The following is a 19,550-nucleotide window of genomic DNA, read 5'->3' as shown; positions in this document are numbered from 1 at the left end:
AAAATCACACAGTATAACAATTTTTCAAGAGTAAAAAACACTTACCCGTTATTTTTAAAAGTTCCTTTCAAAAGCCTCTATTCTGTCTTAGGTATTTGGGATCAGCCCTCATGGAAAGGTTCTCTTAAGCCTCTGTAGAAATTTTTTCCTTTTCCTCCCGTGAACGCCTACGAAAAAGGTAGTAAAAAAGTAATAAGAAAATACTTTGCATTTTATGATATTTCTCCTTGTGGAATGATTCTTTGTCTGACCACTTTTTCTCCTGAATAATTATTTTACTGGAAGGAACATGCAGAAATTTAATTATTTTCTTCACCTTAATGGATCAAAAGACCATTTTTATGTCGTGTCTGATCTCTGGGGTTCTACAGCTTGACTTCCACCATGCTGATAACTTTCCTGGCTCTCGGTCTAAAGTGCAGTGTCAGCCCAAATATCCTTACGTCAAAAATTACAAAAATGGGGGAGTTTCTCATTTTAACCTGGATAAGAGATATTACATAATTCTAGCATTAAAAACAGGCTCATGACAGTACTCAAACTTTCTCCACAGGCTTCCACGCACCAAGTGCACCTCGTGTAATAAATGTGTGACCCACATGTCAGCAGATTTGACACACTGTCCAAGATATTACACAAGTTGGGGGGGTGGGGGCTCCCAAGGCTGGGAGCTAGGAAATGCCTCTGGTTGTCTACTCAATTGACTCTGAAGAAAATAGAAAAGATAAAACTCAACTCACAGAGTTGTTAAAAGGATCAGTGAGATAGTGCCTGGGGATAATGCAGCGTTCCTTGGAGCTCTGTCTTCTTCACTGTGCATGCTCTACACCAGTCTTGGGTGACCCCCATCCACTTCGGAGAGAGTGTGCATACCCCAGTGCACTTCAGATTTTGCCCTCGAGTTTCAGCTCCACGCACTCAACCGTTTACCTGAATTTTCCACAGCCCCCTTGAACATAATATATACAAAATGAAACTCACCTTTGGCCTTTCAAAATTGGGTTCTTCCTGAATCTCCATCTTGGTAAGTGGCCCTGCCATCCATCCAGGTGTCCAAGCCAGAAATCCTGAACTCCCTTTTCACCCATGCCCACCCTTCATTTCCAACCAATCACCAAGTCCTGTTGATTCTATTTCCAAACCTTACTGGACCCCACTCACTTTTCTTCATCCTTCAGCACTGCGTTGGTTAAGGCCGCCAGTCTCTCTCACCTGGGCTCCTGCAGCAGACTGAGTGGGCCTCGCACCTCCAGTGCTGCCCTTCAATTCAGGCTTCACTGCAGCCAGAGTTCTGTCTCTCTTAAAGCACACACCTTCTCTCCTTTAAACCCTCTCATGGCCCCCCCATTCCCCTCCAAGCAAAGTCCAAGCTCCTTCTGATCCTCTCGGTCCTTTCCCTGGTTGATTCTCCAGTCTCTTTCCATTTCCCCCTCACATGCCACACTCCAGCCTTACTGAGCATCTCTTAGTTCCTCAAAGACACATTGTTTCTCTTACCTCCAGGTCTTTGCACTCACTCGGCCTTTGCCACAGGGTCAAGACTGGGGGCTATTAAACTGCAAATAGAGAAAACCCTATGGTTTCTCCTCTGACTCCTTCTTACAGTGAAGTGTTTTCACTCACCTTTCCTGTGAACTCCAGACCCATATTTCCATCTGTCCTCCACTTCGTCCCTCATTTGGACATTTAACAGACATCTCAAAATTACCCAAGTCCAAAACTGATTTCCTCTGTCAACTTATACCCCCATTCTCCTAAATCCATGCACATACTAGTTGTTTGCATATTTATTTTGTGTATTATCTGTCTCCCCGACTGGAAGCTAACCTCCAACAGATGGAGTAACTTTTTTTTGCTTCACAGATGACTTCTCAGAGCCTAGTACAGTTCCTGACTGTTATGGACTATATTTTTGTGTCCCCCCCCAAATTCATATGTGGAAACCCTACCCCATAATATTATTAGATGGTGGGCCTTTGGGAGGTAATTAGGATTAGACACAGTCATAAGCGTGGAGCACTCATGAATGAGATCAGTGCCCTTGTAAGAGTCAAAAGAGAGCTTGCTTCCTCTGCTCTCTTCTCTGCTATATGAAGACACAAGGAGACGTTGGTAGTCTGCAACCCGGAAGAGGGCTCTCACCAGAACCTGATTGTGCTGGCACCCTGCTCTCAGACTTCTAGCCTCTAGAACTGTGAGAAACAGTATTTTGTTATAGCATCCAGAATGGACTAAGACATTGACACATAGGAGACATTTGCTAAATGTCTGTTGAATGAATAAATGACCTTATAGCAATAGAATGAAGGTGGACTGAAACTTACCCAGTATTCCCCAGATCTGGAGAGCCACAGCACAATAGAAAGATCATAGATGCCGTCAGACAGATCTGTCTAGTTGTGTGACCTAGGGTAGCCCGTTTAATCTCTTTCAGACATTTTTCTCATTTGGTGAAAAGAAGATAAGATGGCTCACAAGATCGCTGTGGGTTGATTGATATAATCGGCTTTAACCATACTGTGGTTGGCCCTCAATAAATATTATTCTCTTCTCAACTCCTTAAAAACTTGGCAAGGTAGCAAGCCTTATCCAAAGCAGACCTCAGATGAAGCAACTCAGGGATTAATCAAACTGTTTTATAAGGAGCTCATCTTATTAAAAGTGCTATTGCTCTTACGGGGAGGAGCAGTTTAGTGTGAGGGTCAATCAAAAAGCACATTCTTGTAAATAGTTGCTCAAGGCATGGTCTCCTTGAGCAGAATTGGGGGCATGACTCCCCTTCCTGCATATTTCTCCCAACTCACTGGGAAGTGTTTATTTGAGGCATTGTTTATGGACCTTGGGTCCTGTGGCTTGCCCTCTTGTATAATGCCTAATAGCTGTGCATTTATCTATAAAGTTGCTTTTGCTGCAGTGTGGCCAACAGTCTCTCAAGGGGATTAGAGTGGGAAGGGAGTTGACACCAAAGACCCGGGCCATGCTAGGGAGACTCCAAAGTTTCTGAAGAAATGAAATGAAAACACAGTTTTGCCCAGTGCTTACGATTGTCAGGGCAAAATAAAACACAGTTCTCTTCTGATGTGAACTTGCTAAGGTACATTCGTGGGGTGATGCTTGCAGACATCCTGCAAGGACACTGATGTTTGCTGACAACTGCAGCAACCCACAGGAACCGAGCATATTGGGCAGGGAAGGAACTCCCACGGCATATAAGAATCTGACATGGTAGAACGAAACCTCAGGAATCCTTGCTCTGAAGACCAGGAAAAAGGAGCAGAGAAAGATGAAATGAATGGACGAGGGTCACACTGCTGGTCAGGAGCAGAAAGATGACTCAAACCCGGTGTTTGGAGTCTCAGATCTAGACCCTTTCTACCACGATATGCTTGTAATAAGGAAAGAGAGGCCTAAAGAAGCTAAGCGACTTCAGTTTTCAATGAAATTTTTAAGATTGTTCTCCATGATCAGATTGAAATGACCTAAAACAGGTCAGCATTTAATAAATGAGATAATGTATATGAAAGCGCATTGTAAACTATAAAATATTGCCTAACTATTGAATACATTGCTGATTGAAATCTGTGATGTTAATAAATAAAGTGGTCTGACTAAATGTATGTGATCGTACAATATTACATGTCATACTTTAACGACGACCAAACACAGAGAGTGATTTCACCTGTTTTGCCAGCTGTTCCATCAACTCTCTGTTGCTGACTTCAGAGGAGGTAACACATCGATCACAAATTTATACAAGGAAAATTTGCAGGAAAATTAATTTTTACATGGTGGTTTTTACTAACATTTTTTCAATTATAAAAAAATGTGTAAGTATATTATTGTAGAACACCGGGAAAATACAACAAAATATAAAAGAAACAGTAGAGGGCCGGCCCCATGGCTGAATGGCTAAGTTTGTGCACTCCACTTCAGCGGCCCAGGGTTCACCAGTTCAGATCCTGGGTGCAGACCTACACACCACTCACCTAGCCATGCTGAGGCAGCATCCCGCGTAGAGGAACTAGAATGACCTGCAACTAAGATATACAGCTATGTACTGGGGCTTTGGGGAGAAAAGAAAAATAGAGTCAGAATGGCAACAGATGTTAGCTCAGGGCCAATCTTCCTCACTAAAGAAATAAATTAATTTAATTAATTAATGAAAGAAACAACAAAAATTATCTGCAAAACTACCCCTGGAAAGAAATACTATTAAAATTTTAGTGTGTTTTTCTCTAAAATTCTCTAAAATACTAATATCCTATAAGTACATACTATATATGCAGTTTAAAATACATATCTTCAAGTAAATTTATTTGGTGACTATTCTTTCTGTTAGTATTTAAGAATACTATTATTTCTTCATACAGCACTATCATAATTTATTTATCCACCCATCTATTGTTGGACTTTTACTTTGTCACCAAATTTTCACTGTTATGAAAATTTATGAAATGAAAACAGTACCTCTCTGGCCACACTTCTGATTTTTACCCTTCCTAGAACAGATTCCTAGAATTTGGATTATTAGATCAAAGACTATGTCAATTTTTAACGTTCCTCAGAAGGGTTGCTCAGTTGCCCTTCAGAGACTGTGACCTATTTATACTCGGACTAGGGCTGTGTGTGAACGGACATCTCGCCCATCCTTGCCAGCACTGCCAAAAACAATATTTGACAATGAGTAAAAGTTTGATGAGAAACAGGATATTTACAGGGTCTCTAAAGAAATTCCTAAAAGGTGCCTAATAACTACAAAGGGAAAAATAATTACTTTGCAGAAGAGAAATCTTGTAGATACCACGTTAACAGGGATCCACGTTAGTGTCATCGATAATGGGATGAGTTGATGTCATATTCCTCATAATAGGATGCACACAGAAGGCTACAACATTACTTCTGAGATATTCCAGCCAAAAATGCATAACCTGAGTCTAATCATGGGGAAACAGCAGCCAAACCCAAATGAAGAGACATTCAATAAAATAAATGATCTGTATTCTTCAAAAATGCCAACGCTGTGGGGTATTTAATGTTTCCCGGTTTGCCTTGTGATTGAATTCTGTTCCCCATCATGTTTTCTGAGTGGCATTGCTAGCAAGAGGAAAGCTACTGGATTTTGTACATTTTTCTTTTATGCCACCAATTTACTTATTATGAATTCATGTTAAGAGCTTTCAGCTGATTCTTTGCAGTTTTTTAAAGATATATAATCATATTGTCTGCAAATAACAGTAATTTTGGTCTTCCTTTCCAATAATTTTACCTTTTATTTCTGCCTGATGTCTTATTGCATCAGATAGAATTTCCGGAACAGTGCTACATAGTAATACAGACATCCAGCACCTCTGCCTCTTCCTGGCTTTAACGGGAATGTTTCTGGTGTTTCAACATTAAGGATGATACAGGATGTCAACAAGCAACGTTGTGTGTTAAAGGGGGTATCTTCCTACTTCTAGATTTCTAGGAGGAGTTTTTTATTTTAATCAGGCGTGAATATTGAATTTTATCTGAACATCTTTTTGTCCTCTGTTGAGATTATCATCTGGTTTTTCTTACTGAGATTGTTGAGCTGATGTCATTACATTAATAGATGTTTCTAATGCGAAACTATCCTTGCTTCCCTGGAGTAAACCTGATTTGGTTGTGGTAGATAATCCTCTTAATACATACTTCATTTTGCTCTTAGTATATTTTGTCCTTTTGCAGCCCTGTGGTGGATTTGTATTGTATCAACTCAGTTTAGCTGGGACTGTTTCCAGAATTCCCTGCCCTGCATAGTTCTGGGTTAGCTGGGCCCCAAGGACCATTGCGTGAGATTGGGAAGGCGGAAATGAAGCAGGAGCCATATTCTCATTGCACTCACCGGCCACTGCAGGGCACGAGACATTGACGCCACGCCACTCAAAGTGTTGTCGCTGCTCTGCTGGCTCGTCTGACAGCAGCCGAGGTGGGACAGCAGCCAGACCCACAGCAACTCCAGTTCCTGGTGAGTCAACACCTTCAGCTTCACTGACTCCTGAGCTGGATACATTTCAGCCCCAGAGAAGGGTACCAATTTCTCCTGCAGATTCTCCCATCATCAAAACTGGAGACTTGGGGACAGTAGGAGACCAATGTAGGTTTCAGTCTGTCTGCGGGCTCCAGTTCTTGCTGTCCCCACTTCATGTCCCTCTTTCCTCATTGCCTGCTTTGCTGACTTCAGTCTGAGGCCCCAGGTACAGAAGCAACAGCCATAGAGAAATTGTTTAACTAGCTCCCACAGTTACATAAGGTCCAATCTGTGTAATACGTCCTTTACGTCATATATCTCCTAGTGGTTCTCCTTTTCCAACCAAATCCTGATCGAAACACTATTCATAATTGAGATTGGTCTAAATATGTTCTGATTATTCTTTGTTGGCTCCGTAAAACTTGTCCTTTGACCTGTTCTGTGCCCTGGGGCTAATCTTTACAGACTGGGGCTGACTTGCCCTATGGCTTCTGCTGGGCCTGGTCAGTGTATGCACTGGCAGAAGGTTGAAGGGCAGGAGGAGAGAGAGCAAAGGCTATCTTCTTCCTCGTCCTCCCAGCCGGGCCCAGTGGTTCTGACAAGGGCCACAGCCTCTATGTCTACTGTTCTTCCAGAAGCCAGATCTCCACAACGCAAATTTTCACCATGTCTAGGGATATTATTTTCTCCATCTGGTTAGTTATCTATTGCAGTATGACAAATTACCCCCAAATATAACAACAAACACTTACTATCTCACACAGTTTCTGAGGAATCTAGGAGTGGCCTAGCTGGGTGGCTTGGGCTCAGGGTCTCTCATGGGGTTGCAGTTAAGATGCTGCTGGGCTGCAGTCATCCTAAGGCTTGACTGGGACTGGAGGATCCCATCCAAGCTCTAGCATCTGGTTGTTGGCAGGAGGCCTCATGTCCTTAACTTGTGGGCCTCTTCAAAGGATCGGTTGAGTTTCCTATGAAAGGTCAGCTGGCTTCCTCCAGAACAAGCCAGCCGAGAGAGAAAATAAGGAAGAAGCCACATGCCTGTTAGTCTCAGAAGTCACACATCATCATTTCCTCCGTATTCTGTTTGTTAGAAGGGAGTTGCTAAGTCCAGCCCACACTCAAGTGGAGGAGAATTAAGCTCTACTTCCTCAAGAGAGAAGTAGCAAAAAATCTTTAAAACTACCACACTCCCTTTATCTCTTTCAGGCCTAGGATGGTAATGGCTTCCCATTGGTGCTAGTTTTGAATACCTCAATATCCATGAATTTCCTAAACCGTTGCCCACACCTCTATAAATAATCTCTTCATTAAATGATCTTTAGCTAAACCTATTTGCACATAATTCTACTTTTGGAATTTTAATACAATATATTTTGGGGGGAGGGTGCACAATTATATAGTATGGGAATTTCATAGGTACATATTTACACAATTACTTATATATTTGATAGATAAAAATGGCAAGTAATAGGATATATTGGAATATATGAGGAAGCCATTTGGTGTAAACCTAATTCGGCCTGAGCTTGTCTTTCCAAAAGGGCCTGACTGAGGCCGGTGAACATGCATTGTATATCTGCTTTAGAGATTCCCTATGGCAAGAACAAAGGCCCTTGAGATAAAGGTGCAACTTCCCTCCCCCTCCCAACATTGGTGTCTCCTTAAGGATTAAGTATCTTTCCTTAGGCTAGAAACTGATTGCTGCGCTCACCTGTAACCGCCCAGCTTGAGACAATAGACTTGCCTCCTGCTACGCCCACCAAGATAGCAGCCCCACTACCTGCTGTGTCCATCAAGTGCTGTGCCGACAGGGCAATCTTGTGACTATTGTGGGAGGGACATTTCAATCATATGTGAAACACCCTCTTTGAGGGTATATAACTGCCCTGTGTACCCCCACTTCTTTGGAGTGCTCTGTTGCTTTGTGGAAAGACTCTCGCGGGTTATAATCCTAAGATTTAAGCTCAGAATAAACTCACCCAAATTTTCATTTATAGATTGGTTATGGATTATTTTCATCGACATATTGTATATAATTACCATGTAAGTATCTGAAATATATAATTATACAGTCATACGCTGCATAACAAGGTTTCAATCAGTGATGGACTGCATATATGACATTGGGCTCATAAGGTAGTACCATATAGCCTAGATGTGCAGCAGGCTTTATCATCTAGGTTTGTGTAAGTACACTCTACGATGTTTGCACAATGACAAAATCACCTAATGACGCATTTCTCAAAACATCCCTGTCGTTAAGCAACCCATGACTGTATAATTTATTATTATAATTAGCATGTCATTAACATAATTATTTAATTATATAATGTATCTATTTACCATATGATTTATATGTTTATAATAAATATATATTTTATATACAGTCATGTGTCAAGCCCCCTCGATCATCCTCCATTGATATCTCAGTGATAAGATTTATTTCACGTGGCTGCTTCTTACTACAAGGGGTTCTGGGAAGTTAATCATTTCACTTTCCAGCTTCTGTGGAAGAAAAGGGATAATGAGGTTGGGTTTGGAAACATTAAGAAAATCATCCTACAGTCTCCACCACATATATCAATTTCATGGTGTTTGTTTCTGCCTCTTTTTTATTTATCTTGTTTATTTTTTTATTTTATTGAGTCAAAGAAGGAAGTTTATTATATTTTGTTGTTAGATAATGAGATCACTTTATGCTATGAATTTGCCAGTGAGGATAGCTTTGACATCTTGTGAATTTTGATGTACTGTTTTCTCGCTGCAATTCTCTAAATTATCTCCATTGCACCGTTGACTTCCTCTCTCAATGATAGCTTTTTAGGAGAGTGTTTTGACTTCCATGAGGTTGAGGGCCTTATCCTTAAACTTTTTTCTTGATTTCCAGATGTACTGCATTTTAGACAGAGAACGTAGTCATTATACTCTCTACTTTTTGAGATTTGTCCAACTTTTCTTTGTGGTTTAGTGTAAGATCTGTTTTTGTAAATATTTTTCAAACATTTTAATAAAAGGTAAAAATTTTGTTTAATATTATTTAAGTTTTGCCCTAACTTGTCTGCATAAGTCACCCAAATAATTGTACAACTATTAGTTTCTTCTTATGTTTGTAATCATTTTTTTCTTTATCTGGTTTGCTGCTTTGCCCTTTGGCACTTACATTTCATGACAATGCACTTTGTTATCACTGGACATTGTAGAGTTATGGCTGCCTGGATTTCTGTTAGGAAGACCTTGTATTTCTGAACTGGGCACACAATGAAAGAGGAACTAGATAAAGTGCATGGATTTTAATCTTGGCTCTATTACTTACTAGCTTTCTGATCTTGAACAAGATACTTAGCCTCTCTGCACCTCAGTTTCCTCATTTGTAAAATGGGAAAAATAATAGTTCCTACTTCTTAGAGCTGTTGAGGAGGTTAAATGATTTGATTTCATGCAGAACCAGTGCCTCACATATGGTCAGCACTGAACATGTGTTGTTGAAGTGATGTAACAAGGAGGCCCTCAGACTGAGGTGGCTCTAACACCTTGGTAGCCTGTGTAAGAAAACCGAAACCTCAGCCAGAATCAATCCTGTAAAGTCTTCAAGGGTAAGAAGAACAACCAATCACAAACAGCCAACAAGCCTTTCCTAAATAGTGAAGCTGCAGAAGCCATAGCCAATCAAACGATGGTCTTGTTTTGCTTCTGCATCTTCTCTATAAAAAACTTGCCCCTAGCTCCTGTCAGTGGGTCATTCTGCTTCTAGTTTGGCACTTCCCCATTCCAACTGAGTTTTGCTCAAAGAAACTTTAAAAAAATTTTAATATACCTCAATTTATCTTTTAACAATGTTAACTACTGTTGCTAGTATCATTGCTTTCAATCTAGCAGACTGACTCTGTTTCTAATACCAGAGCGAGGGTAGGACGGAGTCTGCACTCTCTGGCCAATTCCATTGGCATTGAAGTTAGTGTTAATTAATCACAGATTCCAGCAGCAGCTCATCAGTCCTAGTCTGAAGTTTTTTAAATGCATTTTTGACATTTTCTCTGTCTTCACAGACTTTTATTGGGAGGGTGGAAGAGGTTGTGTCAAGGGTTACTAGCCAGCCACCTTTTAAACCAGAACACTTGTATCTAATTTTAAAAATAAACTGCTTCAATGTGAATCAAGTTAGGTGGAGATAGATGCAATAATTCAATTGCCCTAAAGAAATAACCATTAATGCACTTTTCAGTCCTGGCTGGGCACTTTCTTAATGGCCTCAAAAGACTTTGGTGAAATATTTCAGCGAATCTCTTTGTTCTTATCAGGAGTTCATTTGAGAAGTTAGGTCCCTTTTTTTTTCCACATGTCATGAATTTCAGCACTATCTTTTTGAATCATATCTGATCGACTCTCTAAAGCCAATCACAGAATCATCTCTGAAATAGCACCCCCGTTCCGATGAGAGCTCCCTTTTAAAAGTAATAAGTCTGACAGGCATCATGCATTTTAAATTGAACATAGGCTGCAAAGCAGCCCTCATCCATTAGTCCAACTGACCTTTGAATAACCCAGACCAGAAAAGAATAAGCCATAAATCGAAGAAGACTCTAATCCCAGCTGGGGCTTGGTGATCCTATCGGCCCAGGAGCGGGAACAGCACACATGCTTCATGTGGGAATTGTTCTCAAATAAAAGTCAACCTCCAATCACGGAAAGAGCACTTGAGTGGGAGTCAGAAGCCGGATCTGTAGTCCTGATTCGTAAAACGTACAGATTATGTCACTTAACTGTCCAGCGTCTCATTTCTCTTGTTTACATAATGAGGATGATGTTCTGGGCCACGCCTCCTTCAACACTGTCTTTTCCTGCCCTCGGGGAGCTCAGGGCTGGTGGAGGGACCTCAGGGCAAAGTGGTCAAGTCGGGGAGCTTTGGAGATTTGGGATTTGAATACCAGCTCCACCCACTTATTAACTGTGTAACTTTGAGCAAATAATTTGTGTTCTTGGTGCCTCAGTTTCCTCATCTATAGAATGGGGGATGATAATAGCACCTACATCATAGGGCGTTTTGAGGATTAAATAAAATAGGGTACATCAAGCTCTTAGCCCAGTTCCTAGCACCAGGTTAGCACCCAATAAACGGTATATACTTCAGTGTGACTGGTTCTCTTCGGGCAGTGTTTGGTTCCCCCCCAAGCCCACTATGAGGCCAGACTTAGTAGTTTTCCCCATCCTCCTAATATCTTCCCTTCGCCCTAAGACTCCAGCTCTCAAGGATTGACAAGTAATGTTGATGTTAATGAAGATTTCATGGAGATTCAGAGGAAGGGACAAAATAACAATAACAACAACTAGATTTTCTTGGTTCTTAGTACGTTGTAGGCATGGCGCTGAATACTTCCCATGGATGATCTAATTTCCACGCGGTAGAGCAGCCTTTAAGCCAACTTTCTCTTGGACATTTTAATTTTTCCTGTAGAGCCTCTTCCCTTTAGAGAAAGAACTACTTCCTGAGGGTCTCTTTCTTCTGTTCTCTTTTTGTCAAGGCACTGAAAATTCCCTCTATTGTCCCAAGCAGTTGCATTTCCCCTCAAGTTACACACCCTACTCAGTAAAACCAAGGCAAGAGAGTAGACTGACCATTGTTCTTCCCTAACTCATGCTGCCCAGGCACGTCTCGGTTCACCCCAAAATGTCTGCTGTTAGGGGTTTAGAGCAGAGGTCCTTGTCACCCCACATGGTCAGGAAGAGTGTCTGGATGTCAGTCTTGCTCCCTGTTTTATCTCCTATGCCTGATGCAGTGCCTGACACACAGAAGGTCATTTGTAATTATTTATGAAATGAACAAATGTGTGATCAGACTAACATAACAGAGGTCAGAATGCACTAGTGTTTAACAAACTCAGTGCCAATGTGCTGTGGGGGACTGACTGAGAGGGTCTGGGAAATTTTCACAGAGATGACAGGATTTGACCTTGAAGGCTGAGTGGGATTTTAACACGCAGAAGCTAGGGACAAGAACATTTCAAATAAAGGGAGCTGTGTAATAGCACAGATACAAGAGTATGTGCTTTATTTGCTGTGGAGAAGTCATTTGAACAGTCTGCACCACGGAGGTTCAGTGCCTGAACCCCAGAGGTGCCTGAACCTTCAGGGAGGCCAGAGAGGGCGTAGTCAGAGATGGGGCTGGGGAGCACGTGGAAGCTAGCTCAAGGGAAGAGACCTAAACACCTTGTTCAGGAGTTTGACTTTGTTTGTAGGCAGCAGTGGAAACCCACCACTGAGAGTTTCTGAGGAGGAGACTGGCTTGCTCAAATGTGTCCTTTAAAAAGATGACTCTGCTGAGGATGGATTAGGGGATGGGAAGAGACTGAAGACAAGGACAGCCAGACAGGAGACGAGGATGACAGAGTGAGCACTTGCTTGCACAAGTTTTCAAGGCCACCCCCTCAAGGGAAATTTGTCTGGAGTGGTACTTCTGTTCCCAACAGATCTGGGAATATTTGTCATATGAAATAGAGTTGTGTCTTCCCTGTTCTTTGTGAGTACTTTAAATACAAGGTCATAGAGAGGAAGTTAATTAACATAGAAAACATATCATGGATATTAAATCTTCTAATCAAGGCTAACAAGTCTGCTCTAATTGGGGTGCAGTGGGGTGAGTATATTCATAAATACAAAGTCTGAGAAAAGAATAGGGAGGAGAAAAGCTCTTTTCAGATCCCGGGAGCCTCTCCATTGCTCTCTACAGAGTTGCCACTTGTTCCTGGCGGGTGTTTGTATCATTAATTCTTTGACAGTCTCTAATATATTCCTAGAATGTGCAGAATTCCAAACAATAAAGTATCTCTGTTACTTCATGGTGCCATCCTCTCCTTCTGAAGCTCATGGCCACCATTATGCGTCTGCTCATAGCCGCCATCTTGTTTTCCTCCATAATTATCTTTTATATACCATTGCTGTATGCAAATTTAAATCTCTGGTTAATTCTGGTATCATATAATCACCATGAAATTTGCCCATACTCCCATTGCAATTTCAAAAATTATTTCATCCCCATTTGAACGTATATTATGAAAACATCAAGAGTGGACGGTAGGAGGGGACATTAAGACGCAAAATAGCAATAGTGCCTATAGAAACTGGCTGGGTATGGAGGTAACAGATCAGGAAATAGTCAAAGATGATTTGCGTTTTCTAGCTTGGGCACTAGAAGGATGGCGATATTAGAAATAGTGCTGGGATTTGAGGTGCTATTATTGAGTATTTAGCCAGAAATCCAGGGTCTACCACAATCCCTTCCCAAACCATAGACACTCACCATGAAGTAACCAAGAGAGAACACACACACATGCACACACACACAGAGCAAATAAAAGAATAAGCTTAAGCAGGTAAAGAATTTTCCCCCAATTTGCTGCTTCCGTCTCCCTCAAACCCCAAGCTCAAGTTTCAACTCTTGCCATGGTGCTCACATGGATGGAAGAAGCCAAAAAGAGACAGAGAGTACAAGAGAGCCAGGCTGACTGCTGGCCCTTAGCATTTCAGACCTGTAGAAGGAAGAGACAGACAAGATACAGATGGTCAGATCTGCTTAGTTGGAGAAAGCCCTGGGTCAGCAAACTACTCTTGCTACACAGAGAAAGAAAAACAACAGAGAAAGTCCCTCCAAAATAGTGACCTTTTACAGTACAGGTTAGCAAACTATGGAGCATGGGATGAATAGGCCCACCGCTTGTTCTCATATGACCCAGAAACTAAGAACGATTTTTACATCTTTATGGTTAGAAAAAAATTAAAAGAAGAATGATATTTTATGACAAGTGAAAATTATCTAAAGTTTGAATTTCAGTGTCCATACATAAAATTTTATTGGAACACAGCCATGACCATTCATTTACCTATTGTCAACGACTGCTTTTAGTTTTGACAGAGAAGGTACAGCCCACAAAGCCTAAAATAGTTACAAGCTGGCCCTTTACAGAAAGTTTGCCAGCCCCTGTTCTAAAGCATACTGATGTCACCCAGATAAATGGCTCCTGATTAGATTTTTGAAAATCTGCCCATTCATATCAGTTTCTCCTCTCTGGGAAAAGCAAGGAAGAGTGTGGAAAGACGAGAGAGGGGCTCTGCACTCCTTCCTTTAAAGGCAATTGTGTGCCGAGACGGGAACACGGAGGAGCAGCAGGTGCTGGGGAGGCGGAGAGCATATCTAGTTTGAGGTGCTTTGGGGACATCCAGGAGGCGACTGAACTTCTCAGCTGAGTCTCAGGAGACAGAGTTGGAGATATGGATTTTAAGACATGTCTACAGAGGGAAGAGTGAAGCCGTGGATAAGATTTCCCGGGAGAATGTAAGTGGATAAGAAGAGAGCTGGGTAGGGTTGCCAGATAAAATATTTATTTATTTGCTAAATCTGGCAACCCTACTGGGGCCAGAACTTTGAAATTTGAAGTTTGAATAGAAAAGGAAGGGAACAACAAAGGAAACAGAAGGAAAAGTCAGAGGAGTGGAGAAGAGTCCTAAGAGCTCCTAAAGTAGGGGCCATCGTGACCTTGGGGAGGGCAGTTGGATTGGAATACTGGGGCCAGGAGCCAGGAGATTGAAAAGGGAGAGAAACGATGAATATGGATTCTCCTTTCCAGAAATTTACTCATGCTGCAGGGGACCACAGGATGGCAGGTTGAAGGCGATTTGGGTTAGCGGCTGAATTTGGGGTAATAGGGGCCACAAGAGCGTGTCTTACAATGAAGGTGAGAAGACAGTGGGAAGTGGTCGAAGATACGATGACATGATGTTTTTGCTGTTGTTACATTAGGCTGGTTAACTACTCACACGTGTGCTCTCCTCACCACCTCATGACCCCTCCCACACTCGCTACCAGAGAGGACAAGAGCGGTTAAATCACTGGCGAGAAATAAAGCCCTGAAGCTGTGCCGTCTTAACAACTGTCTATCATCAGCGCTCCTAATGCCCTGCGGAATGATTTTGTGGATGTTTTTTAATTCCTCACAATTAGACCTAACTGGCTCGTTGGACATATTTCACTCTAGCAGTCACCTTAAGCAATCCTTGGTAGAAATTTTACCCAGGTGGATAGTAATACTGGTGATAAGAAGAAAAAGAAGGAGGAAGAGGAGGAGGAGGAGGATAAAGGATAATGATAGCAAACACATATATAGCACTTAATCAGTGATCACACTGTTGTAAGTGGAAGATAAGGGCTAACTCACACGTGAAAACAGCTTACTGGCATCTTTTTGGTGGTAATAATAATAGCGATAGTAGCCAACATGAGTGGAATTCTCACGTGTCAGGCACTTTGCAGACCATTTTATCTGCCTGATGATGGGATAATCCTTGATGGAGCAAGAGTGCTACAGAGATGAAGGGAATTAAAGACAGATGTGGAAAGAAAAGAACCCGATGAAGAGGATTCGCTCTGGACAAGAGTAGGGACAGTTCCTCTGTGACAGGGAGTGAGAGGAGAGGATGAGCACAGACACCTCCCTCTCTCATGTGCATCATGAAGTCGGCCAGTTTGAGACATAGGGGTTCAGTGGCAAAAGCAGCCCAGGGAGAGGTAGGCCCAACATTTCCTTAGGGAGAAAACTGGCACTGCTGACACCCATCTTTACATCATGCTCTTTTTGTTGGGAACCTGTCATTTCATTCATAACTTTGGGAAGATAATTACACCATGCTAGTGAGAGACAACTTGATGAATAACTTTATTTTCAAAGGAGACATATTTCATACACTGGCTGCATAATGGGGTCAGGAACACAGCAAGCTGTCACCGTGTTTTCTGTCATTTAACCGCCTGGCAAGGTTCTACATGGAAAATGAAAAATCTCCTTATGATAGATAATATAATATCCTTGGCCTCACTCAGATGCCATATTTTAGAGGCAAGATTTGTAAGTATCTTAATATCACTTGTCAGACAGTACCTGTCAGCCTGTCTTGTTTCTGCTCCACCTTCAGACTCTGCACCGCTCCAGGTCCCAGCACAGCCCAGTATGAGACAGGTAGTAATCACCTTTAGCCCCCCACCTGATGGGCCTCAAAGGAGATAGCAGGGTTATGACTGTTGATGATGTGGGCTGATCCTCATGTCGTTTTCACTGCAGATTGGATCCAGGACCTGGAATCAACCCCCTCAGTGCTCAGAGGTTTTGAAGAAACTGACAACATTATATATAATAAAAGCATAAAAATAATGAGTTTAAAGTTTGGACCAGAAAATATAGCAACTAGCATAATGTTAATAACTAACATTTATTGAGTGCTTTCTGTGTGCCTGCTACTGATCTAAACACTTTACATGGATTAGTTGATGAATCCTTTCAAAAAACTTTTGAGGTAGATAATATCATTATCTATTTTATAGTTGAGGAAATTGTGGAACTAGCCAGAAAGTTATCCAGCCAATAGGTGGTTGAGCCAGAATTCAAACTCAGAGAGTCTGAGTCTGGGGTGTAAGAGCTTTACCAGGAGATATGTTCCTCCCCATAGTAAATGCTGTGGTGTGCTGCCCAGACCCCACACATTCAGGATAGAAACACTCATTTCCCCAGCTGAGGAGAGTGTCATGCCTCACCAAGGTTATACCACCCATCCAATGACCAGTCAATGGGGAAGTATAAAGGCCCAGCCTCTTGCCCCAATTCAAGATAACTCTGAAGGGCCGTTCAAGATTCAGAGCTCTCCAAGGATCGGCGGAGACCTGTGGTGACTGCATGGCGGTTCACCTTCCAGATCTGCCCGGTCCTGCTCCTTTCCCTCCCTCACAGGTCTTACTACCACGAGTACACCCCAATATGTTTCCTGCACACAGATCTCCTCTTCAGAGTCTGCCTCCGCAGAGTACCCGGCCTGCAACACTCTCTTAGACACGATTCAGCAGAAAAATCAAAACACAGACGTACAGGCTGCAGGACCACTACACGATTACTAAAGGGGAGCTGCCAATTTACCTCTGAGCCTTCTGACAGCTGAAGAAAAGATCGACACACGAAGAGAATAGGACAAAGGATCCAGGGACAACCTTGAAGGCATTCTTGGTATCTCAAAAATATTTCTTTTTCTTGGCTTTTTTTTGTTATGCACAATGAATTTGGCTGTATTAATTTTTTTCATTTGTATAGATGACACAGGCTCATCAGAAAATTTTAAGCAATACATAAATGTATAAGGTAAAAAGTTAGAAACCGCCTCAAATCTCCTTGCACATTAACCATCAGTAACATTTTGTTGCCCATCCTTTTACGCACCTTTTTATGCATGCGCATATAAATAACAACAGAAGTGGCTCTCCCTTCAGAATATTTCCTGAATCTAGTCAGTCCTCACTATCTCCACGAGTCCCATACCCAGTCCAGGTCACCAGCCTCCTCCTGCTTAGACTACTGCATCAGCCTCCTAACTGGGGTTCCCGCGATGTGTTCTCCATACAGGAGCAAGACTGCTCGTTTGGAAAGTTTAAACACCACATCGCTGCTCTGATCAAAACCTTCCAACAGCTTTGCTTCACTCTTAGAATGACCGTGAAACCCATTACCAGAGTCCACAAGGCTCTCCCTGGTCTTACCCTGCCCGCCTCAGTCTCATCTCCCACCACGGCCCCCATCACTCACCTCCTGCGGTTTCTTGGGTACTTACACCATCTTGGCCTTTGCATTGATGCTTCTCTGCTTGCAGCCCTTCTCCCTCCCCCAAATACTTGCATGGCTTGCCCCTTCGCATAGCTCAGGTCTCTGCTCAAATGCTCCATCCCTGAAAACGCAAACGATCCTACGTAAAAGAACAGCCCACCCCAACTTATTCCTCCCTCCCTATCTGCTGACTGGTTAGTTTTCTTTCTTGAACTATCTTTACTTGAATCATAAACCCTTCTGTTTACTTGTTTATTGTCTCTCCTCCACTAGAATGTGCGTCCCATGACAGCAGGGGCACTACCTGGATTCTTTGCCACCCAGTGCACAGAATCGTGCCTGGCTCACAGAAGATGCCCTAGAGACAACTGCAAAATGAATAAATAATTAAATGAGTGACCTGTTTGGGTTGAACTGTATGTTATGAGGCTCGCTGCACGTCTTCCTTTATCTTGCGGTCCTTGTTCTGCTTCTCGGGTATTTTTCTCAGATGGAGTAGGTGAGTGAGATATTCCCTGAATCCTTGCATCTGACAAGGACATATCTTGGTTGGGTGCAGAATTTGGAGGTTGCAGTTCTTTTCTCTTGAGGGTCTGTATATTGTATTTCACCATCTGCTAGTTTCTGGTGTTACAGACGAGAAGTCTGATGCCAAATGGATCCTTTTTCTTTTGTAAGTAAGGTTCAACATGGGAACGGAATTGTTGGGCCAGGTAAAATCACGCGGTGCTGCTGAGGCTCCAAGCATGATTCTCATCCTTTCTTTTTTTTTTTTTCGGCTTAGTCCCTAACACTGGGATTCTGTCCTCGTACCTGAACCTGAGTCACTAAAGTTTCCTCCCCTTTTATATTCTTTTGGACCAGGGCAGAGCAGGGCCCTTTCTAGAGCTGGAATGAGGATCCAGCAAAGTCGCCAGTGGAATCCAGCTCCACCCAGCCATGAACCTGTTCCAAGAGTATTTCTTCCTAAATCCTGAGAGATCTGTTCTCTCTTTCTCTCTCTTTCCCTAACCCTTTGAGTCTCTCCTTCTATTTTTTGCTTTCACATATTTACCTTTCTTTCCTGTTTAACTAAAAATGAAAGGGTCTGGGCTATCCTTATCAAGTAATTAGGAGATACCAAAATGCAATAGATGTGAAATTCCAAAAAGAAGTGCTAAATCACCATATGCAGATTTTCAACAGAAATAGTTGGCAACCATTCTCTATCTCTTGAACCCTGTCACTCTTTTTGAGAGACAGAAGTTTGTGAGGAAGGATGCTGTGGGGAAAGTCAGGCAGGGCTCTCTCTCCCCACCCCTCCCCCAAGTAGGAGGGGAGAGCCTGACTCACTGAGCGCCCAACTACCTGCCCTCTCACCTGGTAAACAGGGGCTTCCTCTCTGCTACCCAGAGAACTACGCACTCACACACACACTTGCATACATCCAGGCACCTGGGTGGGAAGATGGCAAGACTAAGAAGCTGACCACCTGGTTTTTTCCTGGTGGACCCAGGGGAGGCTGCTGCCTTCAGTTCTCACGCACTTCTAGAGATTGCCCGGTCAAAGATAAGCATTTTCCCATGGAACACATGTGGGCTACACTCAAGAAGGGCAGCCTGAGGTCCTGACGTCTGACTGGAGGGCAAAGAGTTTACCACCCATAAAAAGGTGCATGTCCTTGGGTGAAGAGAAAATTCAGGTGAGAGGGGTCCAACAGGAAACTCCAGAGAGTCCGAGAGACCACCCCAGAAAAGAAAAAGCCAGCTCAAACATCTCCCGGGCCGAGAGAGCATGATGTCAGATGAGACCACACATTTCAAGTAAGCCCTTTCCTATCCTCCTTGCAGACAGACAATGGGAGGTCAGACAATGGGGGAGCTCATGGGGGAGCAATAGGGGTGCTAGCCACACCACCCTCCGCTTTCCAAATGCAGTCTCCCATCCTA

The 19,550-nt window shown here is 42.6% G+C and overlaps 1 long non-coding RNA gene across 1 annotated transcript; it reads left to right on the top strand.

Annotated features, from left to right (window-relative positions):
* Nucleotides 1-5,815: 5,815 nt before the first annotated feature.
* On the top strand, nucleotides 5,816-18,039 carry LOC138925293 (uncharacterized). Its single transcript, XR_011441227.1, has 4 exons — nucleotides 5,816-5,989; nucleotides 16,806-17,031; nucleotides 17,116-17,163; nucleotides 17,896-18,039. It is a non-coding gene; the product is annotated as an uncharacterized lncRNA (long non-coding RNA).
* The last annotated feature ends 1,511 nt before the right edge of the window (nucleotides 18,040-19,550 follow it).

The sequence above is a fragment of the Equus caballus genome, chromosome 7, assembly GCF_041296265.1.
Source record: "Equus caballus isolate H_3958 breed thoroughbred chromosome 7, TB-T2T, whole genome shotgun sequence".
NCBI lineage: Eukaryota > Metazoa > Chordata > Mammalia > Perissodactyla > Equidae > Equus > Equus caballus.
The sequence above is the reverse complement of the archived record's forward strand: the minus strand, read 5'-3'. Positions and strand labels throughout refer to the sequence as shown.